A 19,563-nucleotide genomic window follows, 5' to 3' on the forward strand; every position below is an offset into this window, starting at 1 on the left:
TAGCATTTCAAACTAGGGAATTGCCGACATAAGATTGCCTCTACCTCAAGCGATGGTAGATGGCGACTCACCTGATTATGTAAGCAGGCTGAGTTGTAAAGGAATCCAAAACACTAATTTTATTTAGTGCTTTCATTTATATTTTTTTACGTTTTGTTCACCCCATCTCAATTTCTTCCTTAGTACAGGCAGCGCATTTATTGAAAAAGGACGCTTGTGCTGCGTCGGTCTTGCCAGACTTGTAACGTCATGCTATAAAAGATGCCGTCATCTCTGGCTCTCGAAGTCAGAGTCTCTGGCTCTCGAAGTGGTCATGTCATGTAACTGAGTTCTCTACTAACACAAGCCCAAATAAACATGGGGAACGTTTTTGTGTACCGGGGCTTTGGTGTGCGGGTAGATCTTTTCGTATGTTTTCGTAGTGTTCATGGTGCCAAGCCACCATAGAACCTAAATGGAGTGAAAGTTATCGAGGAAATGGGCAATAATGATTGCGGACTGTATTATCTTGCTTGTATAGTAAATGTACGTCAGTGGATATCGACAATTACCGCTAATAAAAGCCGCAACGATGGTTGCTGGGCGTAGGTTCTGTTATACCAACCTTGGCATGCATAACTTTGGCATGCCAAAGAAGCACCAATGTTAAGTTTTACAAACATAACGCCTTCAATAAGTAAATGATAGGGCAGCAATGTAAATAGACAACATGCGGATTGCGCGCACTGTGGGAATCAATCTAGACGAAGCTTTCTATGTTGCTTGCTTTATTTGACGGTATTTAGCGGTGATATTGACCAGCTATATTTTTGTTTGCGTTTAGCACAATACGAAAGAGGCGAAATAATGTTAAACGTTCGGATGCGATAGCCACTGACATCAGCGTTGCAAGGGTGTTTACTCACAGTCTTGTGGAGGTGCCGCAAACACTGCACTTTCTTCAAGTATTGCTTCATAGATTCAGGTGAGAGCCAGCTCCTGTTTTGTGCGTTTTCGTCAAACTGTGATCCTGTGAAGTCATATCCATGCATTATCTCGTGGCCGAGAAGCTTGTGCAGTGCATGAAACAGAGAGTCCAGGAAATAGCATGTTTACTTTATGATGGCACAATAACGTTTATCAGTTCTCAAGAAAAAAAAAACAAATGCTAGGCAATGGCATTACCATGGCTTCTACTCCATAAGATAAGATTTCCTAAGTGTACATAAGATTCAACTCTGTCAATGCCATTCTCATGTATTGATGCATTAAAATACTACGGTAATGGCTTTGTTTAATTTTCGAAGGAATTGCTACTGAAAATGTTCCCTCAAGCTAAACCCAGAAAAAAAAGTATGCGTACAAAAAAAATTTCTTCGAACAGAATTCCAGTACTTTCTATTCAAACAGTGATTTGTCATGCCCCAGGACAAGATTTGTTTTTGCAAGAGAAGTACCAACATTTTTATGGTTGTTTTGCAACAAAGTAAATGAGATGATCGACGCCTAATTAGAACGCAATAATTTTTTTTCTGGGGGAGGTGCTCAGCTCACGGTTCCTAGGTAATCGTAAAGAGCTATGAGTGGTCATGATCATCATAATGAGTCTAGCAACGCCCACTGCAGGGCAAAGGCCCCTCCCATACTTCTCCATCTACCCCGGTCGTGTGCTAATTGTGGCCATGTTCTCCCTGATAGCTTCTTAATCTCATCGGCCCACCTAAATTTCTGCGCCCCCTGCTACGCTTCCCTTCTCTTGGAATGCAGTCCGTAACCCTCACTGACCATCGGTTATTTTCCCTCCTCATTACATGCCCTGCCCATGTCAATTTCGTGTTCTTGATTTCAACTAAGGTGTCATTAACTCGCGTTTGTCCCCTCATCCACCCTGTTCTTTTCTTATCCCGTAAGGTTAGACCCATCATTCTTACTTCCATGGCTCATTGCGTCGTCCCCAACCTAAGTTGAATCCCTATTTTTTTCTAGTCGGCGAAAAAATCGCTGACATGCCCCTAGGCCTTGTTATACAGGATATACTAGCCGCGTTGCTACCTAGTAAAGCATTCCTACTTTTGCCAGCCATGGCTGATAAATATAACTGTATCGCCTGCTGGTAAGATCTCAGGTTATCAAGAAGCAATTCTAGAAACAATCAATGGAGTCAAATATCCGATTATGGTCTTATGCGTATCTTTTACAAGCACCAAAAGCATGCGCTAAGACTCCTTTAGACTCACAAAATATGTTTGTTATGAAGTATTTTCCTAGACTGAAGCTTCAAGAATTTTGCTTCTAAGCGGCAAGGAGAAAGCAACTTCTTCTCCTGAAAACTCAAGTGTCACTCTTGGGCAAGACTAGCTTTTGGATAGATAATTATGTACTCAAACTTTCACTTGCATAGATAATTTACTGAATTCAAATAATTCGTTCCAGTTTCGTTTTATTTGGCTTTTTTGGGCTAAAAGCAGCTCATTTTGTCTCTCCTACATACATGCCTTGGCAACTTAAGAAAAAGTCAAATGCAATATGCAGGGACTACGTCCCCAAAGCTTTGTTCAAGCATCATATTAAATATCAAGTCGTTTAGGCGCAGATAACTATTATTCATCAGCAGGTGTCGCAAAGTATTAGATATTCAATTTTGCAGAAGATGATGCTCACCGAGCCGAGGCTAGCGTAGTTGAAGGCAGGGGGACCGTCTGGCAAAAAGAAATTGTGAAGCAACATTGGCGCAAAGACGACAAGTTGGTTGCTATTAGGCGAGTATATTGCGTTGACGGTGGTGGTTCTGTCCAGCACAACGCTTGTGTTGGCCCAAGCCTGGTGAGTTGCAGCTCTAGTGGTTTCCAACCAAGCATTGAAGAACCGGTCTGTAGGCAAGTCTGGGAAGCTTGCTGCGTCAGCAAAGTAATCGTTCATCAGAATGAAGGATAAGATAGGAAAGCAGAAGACCACTTTCTTTCATGTGTTTTATATCACTCCTATCACAGATAATCTTAGCGATCTAGTGGGCCATGGGCATACTAGCAAAATGAGTTTGAAGAAATTCTTTTAGAATCCTACCTGGAGAGTAAGTCATTTCCTATGCTTTCTAAAACGTCCAACACTTATTAAAGATGTGGCACTACCTTGGGTTCAAAATGAAACAATGTACGATATGCCAAATTTGTTGACATACGCAATGAAGACCTCTCTTAGTGTGTAGTCAATGTGTAGTGGTTGCAAGCTTCAATGAATGAATATACGAGAAATTACCATCTGATGCATTTCTTTATAAATACTTTTTTGTGTGTAGCATGATGCAAAATACTATTTATACACGTCAGTCTTGAGCAATGGGGCTGTCAAGGGAACAAGTAAAAATGGGCGTAAAGTGGAGTCCACATTGTAAGAACTTAGCGCAGCTTCTGCCTCCTGGTTGTGCAGCCAGGAGCCATCCAGGTTCGCCACAATCCCGGCGCTCACCTTTCCACTGTCACTCTTCCATCATGCTGCCTGCCTCATTCTACTGAAGAAGGACGGATCGCGCAACCTTCAATTGCTTCTGCAGTCACTGGCTATCTTTCCCTCACTTCTTTCCCCCCTCAGGTGTGGAGCCATGCTTAGTAAAGTGTATCACAAATATTTGCAATTTTCACTTCAACCACAATCTATCTACTCTTGATGATTACCTGACCGATTGCCACAACTTCAGTGATCCCATGAGTGGTATGCACTCATATTGTTTGTTGTCGTGCTTCGGCAGTTAAATAGTCTACAAACAGTCACTCACTGGGCTTTTGATAATACACTCACTTCAGTGTACTATTTTATTACGCTAACATTCCTAGGTGCTTCGCACTCTTTCGGTGGAAAAAGTGTGTCCCTATGTGCTAATAAGTAGGTGCCGCTGTTCGGTGAAACGTTTCCCCACCAACTCGAATCACCAGGTATGCCTCACTCAACCACTTCAGCTCTTCAGTGACCATCTTTGATGCCAAAGGTGTCACTGGGTACTTGAAAGAAGCTGCTGCCGCTCCTAAATGAACGCCTTTACGAGAATTGCGAAATTAGTTATGCGTCACTTTATATGTGCATTCTGCAATGAAGGAAAATCTGGCACAATCAATTGTAGGATGTCGACGGCGACACATCGTATTGCCACCATCGAAACGAGTAATGCATAGGGCGAATGTTGAAGGAAGGCTCCTCTTTCGTGTGCCTATAAGATTCATAGACGTCACCTAGCGGCACTACAACGAAGGCTGCATGTGGGCTCCGAAATCCATGGCAGTTGGGTGCATGCAAAAGCTGAGAATTGCGTGAGCTGGCAACCACCCTTCTCTTTCACACGTCTTTCTGGACAGAGCGCGATCCTTTTGTGCTGCCAAAAAGAGTGCGCATAGTATGCAAGAGGAGAATTGGGGATTGACGGTGCCTGAGAATGCTCAGACTTGCTACCTTGCTTGGTGCACACGCAGCTGCACCTACTAACTCATACAAATGGCGGGAGGCTCTTTGAAGAGTGGTGAATATTACGAGCACCCATAGCACCGCAGCTAAAGTGTTTCTGGGGAGAATATTCGCTGCGAAGCGGTACATGTGCAGTGAATATTTCACGCAGTCTCGCCAACACATTGGCCTCCTATCCTTGAAAAGCCCTTCTTAGGTTGCATTTATTCCAACCAGCGTAGAAGAAATATAAATGGTATGTTTTGTCATTTTAGAGCTACACATTCTCATTGACACACACCTAGTTACCAATCATGGTGGCAAAGACCTTTATTGAAAGCACCACAGAACTACTGAAAGATACTAAGTTAGCGTTGTTAGAATCAAGAACCTTCATTGAAGACAAGCACAAACAAAAACGTATACAGAATGTGCCGAGTCGGCGTCACATATTCTTTAAACTGAGGTGCCTACAGAGTTGGCATCTAAGTTAACCCTGGTTTAGTAAACGAAATTATTCATGGATACCAAATACCTACACATTGCGAAACACTCAGTGACCTAATTTGTCCTGAAGGTTGACTGGAACCCTGTACACTGAGCACAGGTGGAAAAATGCACTACCTAACGGAACATGAACAGCGGTGATTTAGGTAGGCTGGAAAAGTCGTGAATGCAAACATACATGGACAGGTACACAAGGAATGTACGTGAAGTACCTGAGGCGATTGTGCCCATGACACGAAACGAATATAACTGTACCGACAAATAACGACGACGAGGCGAGAACATATGTTGGACATTGCCTCAGGAATTTACAGATGTCCCTTGTATAACACTTCCTAGGCGAGTGTATGCGTCACAACAAGAAAAAGAACAGTAACGACAAACAAAGCTGAAGAAACGATTACACACTACTGAATATTGGAATCGCACCAGGTTAACGAAGGGAAAGCGACGGTGAATCTGAGGATATTCTGCAGGATTAAAAACACGTCTACACGTAGATACTAGAAATTGTGGCAACGTGCAGTATGTATCTCCACTTAGATTTAGTCACAGTCTTCCTCGACGTCGTGAATTCTTGAACCTAGTTTTGATATAAATCTAAAACTTCTGATTGGTCGAAAGAAACAGCTCAATAAGACTCCAGCTATAATGACTGTTTTTTGGCGTCCTCAATACGATGAACAACAATTGCTCCCCCAGAACGCTTCGTAAATAACCAAACATGTCGCTAGGCCAATTCATTGAAGTCGCGCTGTCGTTTTACCACGAAAGGGCAGGGGATAAAACACGAAGCCAACAAAATGATACGTCCAATAGTTCAGTGTGTCTTCAACTAGAAAGGTAAAGAACCGTAGTGACAAACCGGTAGCACGCGACGCATTAGGGCTATTTCACCACTATTGTAAAATATGGCTTATGCGAGTGCGGCGTTAACAAAGGTGGGAAAGAACATTACCAACAAAAAATTAGGACTAAATAAATAACATTACGGTTATTTCGTCAATATTTGAGAGATACAGCTTATATAACATTTCTCAGAAGTGTGTCTCGATACGGAAAAGTTAAAAGAATAGTATGCGTGTACACCTGACGTACGTGGACCTAATATTGGAGAGACATCGCGTGTATGGCGTTTTTTGGGAGGGAGTATCCGCAAAAACAGGATTAGGAACAGATGTAAGAAATTAACTTCGCCTAGACAAATGCACATTAGGGCATTGGCCTAATATTTGAGTTATATTACTTATATACCTTCTATCGTGCGAGTACGCCCCTCACCAAAAGGAAAAGCAATAGCAGCAACAAACGCCAAAGAAGAAACGACTACACATTACGGCAATTTGCCCAATAATGGAGGGTATATCAAGCCAATACGGCCTATGTAACCATTCTTGGCTGAGGTGGCCACCACAAAAAAAGGGAAAAATAAGTAGTCACGAATAACGAGATGAAACAACAGATAATGGGCACTTGCCCAATATTGAATATATATTGCTCATGTGATATTTCACAAGTTCAGTGTCTCCATCACAAAAAAGGAAAAGAACAGAAGCGACAAACAATTAGGAAGAGAGAATTACAATACGGGCATTTGCCCAATTTCGGAATTCCACAAACGAATAGAGAGAAAACGAAGGTTATCCTGACAATCTTTAGGAATAATTAAAAGCATGTCAACCAAGTTATAAAAGAAATTGTGGGAGCGTGCAATACGTTTTTCCACGCAAATTCATCCACCGTCTTCGTAGACGACGTTATTTCAGAAACCAGGTTTTGCTAATATGCAACTGTTCCAGTGAGTCGAAATGAAGACCTAAAAGGACCCCTGCTAAGCAAGAACGTCTGTTTTTTGGCGGCACGGAAGATGCGACAAACGACATTTTCTCCTACAGAAGACACCATAAATAAGCAATGAAGTAGCTAGAGCAACCGTGAAAGCCCGTGGTGAGTTCATCACAAAAAGGGCAACTCCACGAAATAGTATGCAACATTGGGTGAGTTTATTTTTAATCAAAAATGTATAAAATGTAGCGATAAGCAAAGAAGGCACTGATACATGGTCCAGAGGAATGATATATAAACTATGTACATCGCGCATTGGACAAATTGCCGTAATGCATATTCGTCTGGTCCTAGTTCTAAGTACTGAATTCTAAGTTCTAAGTGCTAGTTGTAATTTTAAGGTGAAAGTCATACATATAATGGGGATTTGCTCAATATTGGAGAGATATGGCTTGTATAACATTTTGGGCGAGTGTGTGGCAAAAGCGTTAGGGTGACACTTACTCATGAGCCATTATAGAGTCCGCATATTTCCAATATTGGGCAAATATTCCTAATGTGTTGTTTTTTGTCGTAGTTGGTTGGGGCTACAGCTCTTTTCGTTCTTGTTACAAATATTCTCACCTGCAAAATATTGTTTATCCTCCATAAGTCCAATATTGTGCAAATGCCCCTAGTGTGTTTTGTCTTCCTCATTGGATCTCAGTAGTACTTTTGTTTTGTGACAGAGACACTCGCTGAAGAAAGTGTATATAAGCTGTACTTCTCTATTACTGGGAAAGTACCTTTAGTGGGTACTCTTTGCTTGCTGGTTGTTTGTTGGTACAGCAGTTCAGTTTTTTGTCACAATCAAAATCACCAAAGAACTATTATATGCCATATCTCTCCAATATGTGGTCCTCTTCGTCGTAATTGTCCACTACTGCTGTATTCCTTTTCTGATATAGATACACTAGTCCAAGAAGTGGTAAGTAAGCCATGTTTTCATAATATTGCTTCGGGATAGTAGTTCCAATGACGAAGAGCCAAGCAGTAAGAAGACGACGACGACGATTAGGAGCTAGCGCGGGCTGTTGCCCCTTGGCCAAGCGCAGCGTATTTTCTTGTAAATTTACTTGTACATAGCTTTTCGTCTTTGTCTTCCTACGTAACATATCTGGTGGAGGTGGACGTTCCTTGTACCTCGTCATGGAGCTTCGCAGTGGACGGCACGTCGAGCCTTCCTTCATGGCTCCTGGCGACGACAACCCGACTCCGCCGGCTCCGACACCTGCTGACACCTCGACGACCTACATCACTCTCCCCGCTCCCCGTGATCCTGGCGTATTTTCGGGCAAACACGGGGAAGACGTCGACGACTGGATCAGCCTGTATGAACACGTCAGCCGCAATAACCAGTGGGAACCTACTGTAGTGCTCGCCAACCCAGTCTATTACCTCGCTGGCACACCTTGAGTTTGGTATTGCACGCACGAAGATGAGCTCACCAGTGTGGACTCACTTAAGGCACAGCTTCGAGACTTGTTCAGCAACCCCTACGGCGCTTTCCGGCCGTGTGCAGGCGTCAACAGAGCCCTATGTCACGTACATTCAGGACGTCTTGGCTCTGTGCCGCAAAGTTGACGCTCACATGACTGAGTCCGACATGGTTGCCCACATCCTCAAAGGCATTGTCGATGACGTCTTCAGCTTGCTCGTTCGCAACAACGTAGCGACGGTGGATGCTGTTATCAAAAAGTGCCGCCTCCTGGAACTCGCTAAAAGCCGACGTATTGACCAGCATTTTGCCCGTCTGCTCCTGGGCAAAAGTATACTTCTAGGTGGTGTGTACCGACCCCCAAATTGTTCACCGGAATATGTGGAAGCCATGCACGACTACCTTGCGGATAATACGAATTCCCGGTCGAACATTATAATAACGGGAGACTTTAATCTGCCGGGAATAGACTGGTCTAATTTTTCTCACGACGGCAAAGATTCTAAAAGTGCTCATGCATTGCTCACGACTACATTCAACTTTTGTTTACACCAACTAGTTTCCGAGAATACCAGGGTCAATAATTCATCATCTTCACTCCTTGACTTAGCAATTGTTAGCAGCTCACTTCAAGGCTGTACGGTTAGTGTTGAAGACGGCATATCTGACCATAAGTTGCTTGCTCTGTCATGTCCGGTTGTGGGAGGGCGTTCTTCTACTAAGCCTTCAGATACTTTCGTAAGAGATTACACACACGCCTACGATATCGCTGTTTTAAACTATTTGGAATCACGCTTTGCTAACTTCAAGAATATCAGTGATGTTAACAAAATATGGTCATACTTTAGAGAAACTCTTCTTTTCTGCGAGCAAGAATATGTCCCGTTAAAAAAGAAACGCACTAATAGGGAATACCCATGGTTCACGCAAGAAATAATTCATTTAAAACGTAAAATTAAGCGACGACGTAAACGCGGTAATACAAATGACCTTTCAAGCCTTATTTTTAATCTGCGGGAGCAAACAAGGTTGGCGAAAGAACGTTTTTTTTCAGTCACTTTGCAATCATTTATGAACAAAGAACCCCAGAAGTTCTGGCGCTATCTATCAAAGGATAAACGGGGTATATCAGAGATAAAAGTTTCAGGTGAAAGTATTGTCGACTCGACTGTCATTTCTAACAAATTTAATGCATTTTTCCAATCCGTGTTCACGCGTACAGTTTCGCATGCACCGTTACCATCATATGGCTATGATTGTCCTATGCCCGAGGTAGAGATAACAGAGGACGGTGTTCTGGGCCTCTTGCATAGGCTAGATGTAAAGAAATCACCTGGTCTTGACCAACTCTCCAATACCTTTTTGAGCAGATATGCTGTATGGGTGGCCAAATATTTACATCCTATTTTCGTTATATCTTTAAGTACTGCAGTAATTCCTGATGATTGGCGCTCGGCGAAAATCATTCCGGTGCATAAATCTGGCTCTACTCTTGAAATTAACAACTACAGGCCCGTCTCTTTAACTAGCAGCTGTTGTAAAATGTTCGAACACATTATCTTTAAGGCCATTGGTAATTAGTTAGAAAATAACAATCTGCTTTATCCGCAACAGCATGGCTTTAGATCTGGTTTATCTACTGTAACCCAACTTGCTGAAATAACTGATGAATTAATTGGTACACTCAATATAAAAGGCCAAACGGACACTATTTTCTTGGATTTTTCAAAGGCGTTAGATGTTGTTCCTCATAAAGATTTATTAACGAAACTTAAGGCAATTGGCATTGAACAGAAAGTAGTGGCATGGATTGAATCCTACTTAAGAGATAGAAAGCAGTGTGTTGCCATAAATGGTAGTGTCTCCGAAGATTTGGATGTGTACTCTGGTGTTCCGCAGGGCTTGGTCCTCGGGCCTCTCCTTTTCTTGGTATACATTAACGATATTCATCATTGCGTCGAACCACCAATCCAGATTAAACTATTCGCAGACGACTGTGTTGTATACACAGCCATAAATAACAGAGATGACCAAATTAAATTGAACAATTCTTTACACTCCATTGATGCATGGTGCGCAAGGTGGGGATTGAGAATAAACACTTCCAAAACAGCTTACATTACGTTTAGCGACAAAAAGAAGCCCCTTGACTTTACTTACTCTTTAGGTAACGTTACCATCACAAGAACTGACGAAGTTAAATATTTAGGCATCACACTTACCAGTAACTTCAATTGGGAGCCGCATGTTGAAAATTTCTGTCGGGGTGCACTACAGAAATTGTCGTTTTTGAAAAGGAAACTGCGAAATACCCCTCCTGCAGTAAAACTAAACGCATACAAAGCGCTAATACGACCAAAACTGGAGTATGCATCGGTTATTTGGAGCCCTTGCCAACAATACTTGATTAATAAAATCGAAAGAGTACAAAATTTAGCTTTGCGGTTTATTTATTCTGTTTACTCCCGTCACTCTAGTGTCAGCAACTTACGTAATAGGGCCAACCTAAAAAAACTTGAGCAGCGCAGGATAATATCTAGATTAACATTTATTTACCAACTTTATCATGAGAACTTTAAGCTATCACGGGAACGATATCTTCAGGATCCTTTCAAACGATCAGAGCGAACGCACCACAGTAAAACAATTAGGCAGCCAGTCAGTCACATCAATGTTCACAAGTTCTCTTTATTTCCTCGCGCAATTTATTATTGGAATACGTTATCTGAGGAAGCAGTGAACTCCGCTTCGCTGGAATCATTTGTTGAATCTATTAGTAATGTCAACTTTTGTTGAAATTCGAGTCCAAGTGGTGTACACACTGAGTTGGTAATATTGCCTTGTCCGCGTATTCATTTGTCATCTATGTCCAGTGTATAGCCATGTTTTTTTTTGTTTTTCACTTCTGTATGTATTATATCTTTGCAATTATGTCAAGTAATTAGTTTAAATTTACTTCTCTTGTTTGTATTCTTAGTATCCACTCCTGCATGGGCCCGAGAAGGGCCTGCAGTATCTGTATATAAATAAAAAAAAACACCTCAGTGACATCCTCCTCTGCCGACACTCCTCGTCCCAACAACAATGCCGGTGTTACAAGGATCGTCTGGTGTGGTGTCTTCGACTCCAGTCCCATCAACACATCTGCAGTCACGGTCTCACTGATCCAAGCAGTTGTCCGCCAAGAGTTCGAAAACATGGGTCTTCACACCATCGGCTCGGCCCATCGTCCTGACAGTCGCCCGGCTTCTTCGATTCCGCCCCATCCCGCATCTTCTTACCCACCACGTTCCCGCAACCCATATGAACGGCACACTGCTGATGACACGCCCATTTGTTTCCACTGCCATCGAATCGGGCACATTTCTCGGCACTGTCACAGTCGCTGGAGTTCCCCGACTCGGCCTTCTTATACTGCCTACTTTCGCCCCCCAGGTGGCCCTTCTCATCCCTATGCCGCACGCTCCGATAACGCCACCGCTGATTCTCCTGCACCGAACCGCTCCTATTCTCGTTCGCCTTCGCCCCAACGACGACATTCTCGCTCTCCCCAGCCCCGTCACTCCTATTCGCCGACTCCCTTCGGACGCCACTCCCAGCCGGAAAACTAGACGATACAGCGCCTCGATGTGACGCTGCATTGCTCCGTACGCTGCCAAATCCTCTACTGACGTTGCCCACACATCTGAACCTTCTTGACGTGCAAGTCGATGGTGTTGCTGTGTCTGCACTCACAGACACTGGGGCGCATTTGTCGGTAATGAGCGCTGACCTTCGTAACCAGCTCAAGAAAATTATCACGCCCGCCACGAGGCCTGTTGTCCATGTCGCCGATGGCGGACAGCCCCCGCAATTGGTATGTGTACACCCTGCGTCTCCTTCGCCGATCGCTCAAAAATCGTGCTATTCACCGTCATCGCTCACTGTCCCCACGACATCATCCGTGGCTTAGACTTCCTCTCCGCACATTCTGCTCTCATCGATTGCTCCCCCAGTACTCTCCGCCTCGACCTGCCTGTTCTGGATCCCGCTGAACAACACCCTACTCGCCTTAGTTCCATCGACTTCGTTCGCTTGCCACCTTCGGCGCTGACTTACGTTGACTTCGTGTCATCGCCACCAGTCCCCGATGGTCACTACATCGCGGCTCCTATGCAAGACGTCCTCCTTACACACGGGATCACAACACCTTACACAGTTTTATCTATTACGACGAATTGTGTCTGCCTGCCTGTGGTCAATTTTGGCTTGACGAGACAAGTGCTGCCACACGGGATGTCTCTGGCCCAACTTTGCTCATTTGAGGATCGCTCTGTAGCATCGATTTCAGTAGACGACAATTCAGCCGATCCTCCTCTACCGTCGCAGTCGGTAACTTGTACCATCGCCAACTTACAGAAAATGATTGCACCTGACATGCCTTCCGAGCACGCTCGTGCGCTCTACCGCGTTCTGATTTCCTACCAAGGTATTTTTGACTTTAACGATCGTTCTTTGGCCCAAAGAACGGCTGCGAAACATCGCATTAATACCGGCGATGCCCCTCCTATTCATCGCCACCCGTATCGAGTATCACCGGCTGAGCGTCAAGTTATTCACACCGAAGTTCGCAAAATGCTTGCGAAGAACATTATTGAGTCGTCATGTAGTCAATGGACGTCACCTGTTGTGCTGGTAAAAAAGAAGGATGGCTCATGGCGCTTTTGGGCGGGTTATCGGCACCTTAACAGGGTTACCAAAAAGGACGTGTATCCCCTACCTCGGATTGATGACGCCCTTGGCTGCCTCCCTGGTGCTCGCTATTTGTCCTTTATTTACCTTCGCTCCGGCTATTGGCAGATTGCCGTGGATGATCTCGACCGCGAGAAGACTGCCTTTGTAACACCCGACGGTCTTTATCAATTCAAATTGATGCCGTTCGGGTTTATGTAACGCTCCTGCCACTTTTGAACGCATGATGGACTCCCTTCTTCACGGTTTCAAATGGTCCACGTGCCTGTGCTACTTGGACAACTTTATAGTTTTCTCCCCAACATTCGCTACGCACCTCGAGCGCCTCTCAGCAGTCCTGGACGTTTTTCGGCGAGCCGGTCTGCAACTCAACGCATCGAAGTGCCGATTCCGCCGTCGCCAGATTACCGTCCTTGGCCATCTCGTTGACGCGAACGGAGTGCAACCGGACCCAGGCAAGATTCATGCTGTTGCGCACTTCCCTTTTCCAAAGTGTGTCAAGGATACGCGCAGCTTCATCGGCCTTTGCTCGTACTTCCGATGTTACGTGAAAAATTTCGCGGCCATAGCACGACCACTAACCTAGCTTTTGAAAAAAGACGCCCCTTTCCAGTGGGGCGATAACGAGGCCTCTGCATTCTCGCTTCTAATCGACCTTTTCACAACGCCTCCCGTTCTGGCCCATTTCGATGCTTCTGCGCCTACCGAAGTCCGTACTGATGCCAGAGGTCACGGAATTGGCGCAGTACTGGCACAACGCTAGCGTGGCCACGACCGTGTTATCGCTTACGCCAGCAGGCTCCTCTCGCCCGCGGAGCGCAACTATTCCATCACTGAGCGTGAGTGTCTGGCCCTAGTTTGGGTGGTTGCGAAGCTCCGCCCATACTTATATGGCCAACCCTTTTCCGTTGTCACAGACCATCACGCGCTTTGCTGGTTATACTCATTGAAAGACCCCACAGGAAGACTTGGCCGCTGGGCCTTACGCCTCCAAGAATATTCGTTCTCTGACACCTACAAATCTGGCCGACTACACAAGGACGCTAACTGCGTGTCTCGCTACCCGGTAGACGAGCCTGACGACGCCGACAGTAGTACCGCCGACGGCATTTTCTCTGTGTCTGCCTTCGCTAATATCGCCGATAAGCAGTACCGAGAACTATCGCTGCGAGTACTCATCGAGCGTCTGTGCTCTACACCTACCGACGCATCCGTTCGCCGATATGTCCTCCAGGGCGCCATTATGTACCGAAGGAACTTCCTCCCTGATGGCCCTGATCTTCTTGTCGTGCCAAAACATCTGCGACAGACTGTGCTCTTTGAGATGCATGACGCACCCACTACAGGACATCTTGGGGTAACCCGCACGTACGACCGCGTCCGCCGCCGCTTCTGTTGGCCTGGTCTCGCTCGCTCCGTCCGACGCAATGATGCTGCCTGTGATCCCTGCCAGCATCGGAAAACACCTCAGGTGCTACCTTCCGGTCATCTCCAGCCGATCGCCGTCCCTGTGGAACCGTTCTTTCGTGTTGGATTAGACCTGTTCGGTCCCTTTCCCACGTCATGCTCTGGGAACAAATGGGTAGCCGTCGCAACTGATTACGCCACCCGATACGCTATCACGAGGGCTCTCCCTACCAGTTGCGCCAATGACGTCGCGGACTTTCTCTTGCGTGACATTATCTTAGTGCATGGCACCCCGCGACAGCTGCTTACTGACCGTGGTCGTAACTTCCTGTCGAAAGTTATCGCCGACATTGTGCGTTCCTGCTCTATTCAACACAAGCTGACTACCTCATACCATCCTCAAACCAATGACCTGACAGAGCGGTTAAACCGTACTCTTACCGACATGCTGTCCAAGTGTACAAGTACGTTTGGAAGGACCACCACGACTGGGACGTTGCCCTTCCTTACGTCACCTTTGCTTATAATTCTTCCCGGCATGACAGCGCCGGATTTTCTACATTTTATCTGCTCTACGGTCGCGAACCGACCTTGCCCCTTGACACGGTACTTCCTCCTGCAGCGATTTCAACAACCGAGTATGCGCACGACGCCATCGCCCTCGCCGACCATGCACGCCAGCTTGCCCGTGCTCGACTGACGGACTCGCAAACCACTCAGTAGCGTCAGTACAACGCCCGCCACCGTGACGTACATTTTTCGCCTGGTGTACTCGTCGGGCTTTCAGAAAAGCTCCTTTCGCGATACACAGGGTCCTACCGCGTGCTGTGCCAGGGGACGCCTGTGACGTACGAAATTGCTCCTGTGATCTCAACCTCGTCATCTACTCTGGCATCTAGTGATATCGTGCACGTCAGTAGGCTCAAGACGTACTACACTGCTTCGGACTCCGGCCTTTAGTGGCTCCGGGACAGCGCTTTTACCGCCAGGGGTAGTGCTACGGGATAGGATTTGCAATGACGAAGAGCCAAACAGCAAGAAGACGAGGGCGACGGTTAGAAGTAAGCGCGGGCTGTTGCCTCTTGACCAAGCGCAGCGTATTTTCTTGTAAATAAACTTGTGCATAGCTTTTCGTCTGCGTCTTCCTACGTAACAATATTGCGTAAATTTCCACTGTGTGCATTCGTATCCTCCATGTTGTTTTCATTACGCTCCTTTTCCTTTTCGTTACGGATAAACGTGCTCAAAAAATGTTGTATAGTCCATTTTTCTACAATATTGGGCAATGCATGTATCTGTAATAGATTTATCGTCATCGTCGGCTGCTGCAGTTCTCCTACATTTCGTTACGAATACGCTCGCCTAAGATGAGGTACATAAGCTAAATATCGGCAACACTGAGCAAATATATGCCATGTGTACTTGGCTTGTCGCCGTTACTAGTCGCTACTGTTCACTTTTTCCCAAAGGCAAACTCTCCCTAGAAATTTTTAATATGCCATATGTGCCCAATTTTGTGCAAATGCGTGTAATATGTTGTTCCTTCGCCCTTGTTAGTTATTGCTACGTATAGTTTCCTTCAATGTGATGGGGACACTTGCACGAGAAAACTCACATAACCCTCATCTCATTGATGTTCCGCAAATGCCCGTAATCTGTATTCCTATTGCCCTATATTTTTCGTAGCTAGAGTTATATAACTTTTTGTGACGTACACATTCTCCCGAGAAACATTATATAAGCCACCTCTCTTATTCTTGGGTAAATTATCATAATGTGTATTCGGATCGTCATTGCAATTCTTGCTAAAGTTCTTTTCCTTGCTTTTTATGGATGCACTCGCCCAAGAAAGCTCACATAAGCCATTCTACTCCAATGTTGGACCACTGTGAGTCATATGCACTCCCCTGAGCCTTGTTGTTTGTCACCAGTGCTGCTTGCCTTTCCATTTTGTTAGAAACGCACTCTACCGAGAACTGTTCTATAAGCTATCTCTCTATAATATGAAGGAAAGTTCCGTAATATGCTTTTGTACACGTTGTCTGTCGCTACTGCTTTTACCTTACTTCTTAACACACCCTTGCCTAGGAAATGTAATCTAAGCCGTATCTCCCAAATATTCGACCTTTGCCCGTCACAAGCATCCGCCTCGTGGTCAATATTTTCTGCTACTGTTCCACGGCTTCCATGGAATTTTTTTCCACGGACTCATTCGTCCACGAAATGTTTTCTAAGCCACATCTTTCTAATATTGCGCAAATGCCATTTATGTGTCGTTGTTTGGACGCTTTTCGTTATTGCCACTGCTCTTTCGTTTTTGTTACGAGTACACTCGGCCAGAATATGTTAATAAGCAACATCTTTCAAATATTGGGCAAATATCTATATGGTATTGTCTCACTGTCGTTTCTTGTGGCTGCAGCTCATTCCGTTTTTGCGACGGGTGCACTCACTAGCGAATTGTTATATAAACAATATATATGTACCTTTGCGCAAATAGCCCGTATGTGATTCATTTCGCTATTGTTTGTCGGTATTGTTCACTTTTCGTGATGGATACACTCGCCTAAGTGGCACATAAGCCATATCTTCGCATAATGGGGAAAATGCATGTAATGTGTGTTTGTTTTGTACTAGCTGTTTCTTACTGTTTCTTCTTTCTCTGCGTACACACTCACCAAAGAAATATTAATAAGCCATATTTCTCCATTATTGAGCAAATAAATACGCATAACGCGGTTTCGTCCTAATAGTTTATCGCCAGTGTTCTTTTCGTTTTTGGCACGGACATGGTCGTCCAAGGAATCGTATATAGGCATTATCTCTTAATTATTAGGCAAATGCCTATAACGTGTTTCGTTTTGTCCTAGTTGTTTGTTACTACTCTTATTTTGCTTTTATTCTTGTGAGCCTTCTCATACGAGCAATGTTAGGTAAGCCATATCTCTGCAATATTGTGCTAACCCCGTATTGTGGTTTCATCCCGTTTGTTTCTAGCCGCGGTTATTTTCGTTTTTTTAAGGACACGGTCTCGAAGGAAATGTTACTTGAGCCATATCTGTCCTGTCTACTTGCCTTCTCGCCGTTATTTGCTGCTACTATTCTTTTCCTTTTTTGTTCTAGATACGCTCAGGCAAAAAAAAAATATCTCACATGAGCCATATTTGTACAATATGGGGTCACTGTCCATCATCTGTATTCGAGTCGTCCTCGTTGTTGCTCACTATGGTCGCTTCTCATTTCTACATAGCTTTTGTTACAGAAAGCTGGGCAAACACTGTAATCTGTATTCATCTCGACCTTAGTTTTCTGCCGCTCATATACTTTACCTTTATTGTTATGAGCGCACTCCCCAATGAAAGCCAATTCTCTCCACTATTATGCCAAACTCCTTCATGTGTAATCACTTCGTCGTCGTTACTTGTAGCTACAGATTTTTTTTTTGTCTTTTCGGGAGTGACCCACTTGCCTCGTGCTTGTTTGTGGCTAATATTGCTGTTACTTTTTGTTACTTTCACACTCTTCCGAGTAAAGTTGTATAAGCTATATCTCTCGAATATTGGGCAAATGCCCATAATGCGTTCAGTTTTGTATTGTTTGTCGCCACTGTTCTTTTTCTATAATAGATGCGCTCGCCTACGAAGTGTTACATAAGCCATATCTCTAAAAAAATAAAATATGGGGTTTTACGTGCCAAAACCACTTTTTGATTATGAGGCACACCGTAGTGGGGGACTCTCGAAATGTTGACCACCTGGGGTTCTTTAACATGCACCTAAATCTAAGTACACGGGTGTTTTCGCATTTCGCCCCCATCGAAATGCGGCCGCCATGGCCGGGATTCGATCCCGCAACCTCGAGCTCAGCAGCCTAACACCATAGCCACTGAGCCACTACGGCGGGTCCCATATCGCTTAAAATTGGGCAAACGCCAATGACTTGAATTCAACTCATCCTGGTTGTTTTTCGTGTTTTATTTTCTTTATTGGACAAAATTGTGTGAGATATGTTATATAAGCCATATCTCTAGATTATTGAGCATATGATAATAATATACATTGGTTTCGCTCGCGTTTGATACTACCGTTCTTTTTCTTTTTGCTTATGGTCACACTCGGACAAGCAATTCTATATAAGCATTATCTTTTTAATATTGCGTCGGCTCTATCATGGTTTCTCGCCCCGTCATAGGTTTTGTCACTACTGTCACATTCCATTTTTTGTTACAAATACACTCGCCAGGAAGTAGTAAATTGTTACGGGCTACTTTTTGTGTAAAGAGGGTTTATCAAGATGCTACCGACGGTCCAGAGTGCCATCCGAGATTCCGTTATTGCTAGGCGAATGTCTTCTTTTTTTCTTCTCTTACCCCGTCTCCATTACTGCTTGCGGAAAATTCTCAAATCATAGAAAACTTTCACGCTTATAACGCGTCCCCCCACGCAGACCAAGCCCACCGCGCAAGTCAAATAGCATCAGGAGTGATGCAGAGCTTCAAGCGGGCAACATGAGTCACTTCAGTCTTTGAAGAGCGTCAACCATTTTAAAGTAGACGCACTATGCGGTTTGTCAATTCGCTCATATGGTCTAACACAACGCAATGTTCCACATAGTGCACCAGTAGTCTTTAACACATCCCACGTTTTCAGGTAGGCGTCCACAGGGACATTAAGTCACCTAGTTCATATGTCACGTGTCGGTGCCTGCGGTCGTAATGTGCTTTCGCGCGACCATCTGAAGCAAGAGTGCGCATATAAGCAAGGCAGCGGGCTTCTTCTGCACGACAGATGGTCTCAGATATGTAGGCATCATTTTGGATCATAAATTGGAAGATCGTATCAAAGGTTTAATGTGGCGGCTGAGCGTAAAGGAGAAAGGAGGGGCTGTTGCCGGTAGTTTCGTGCTGGGTGGCGGTAAATGCATAAGTACCGAAAAGTAGAACGCTGTCCCAGTTTTTGTGATCCATCGAGACGTACATGGACAATATGTTCATGAGAGCTCTGTCGGTTTGTTCCGTAAGGCCATTTGTTTTTTCATGGTACGGCCCGGAAGGTTGAAAACTTGGAACAACACAGACGAAGCATCTCTTCAACCACATCTGCAGTATGTCGCTGCAGATGTTGTTGTCGCCCAATATTGCTAATAACAATTTTCGGAGGCCCGTATCGAACATTGATAAAGCGTTGCAAAAAAGGCACACGTCCGCTGCAGTATCCGATGATTTGGCAGCCATTTCACAGTAGCAT

The sequence above is a fragment of the Dermacentor andersoni genome, unplaced genomic scaffold (assembly GCF_023375885.2).
Source record: "Dermacentor andersoni unplaced genomic scaffold, qqDerAnde1_hic_scaffold ctg00000039.1, whole genome shotgun sequence".
In the NCBI taxonomy this organism is placed as follows: domain Eukaryota; kingdom Metazoa; phylum Arthropoda; class Arachnida; order Ixodida; family Ixodidae; genus Dermacentor; species Dermacentor andersoni.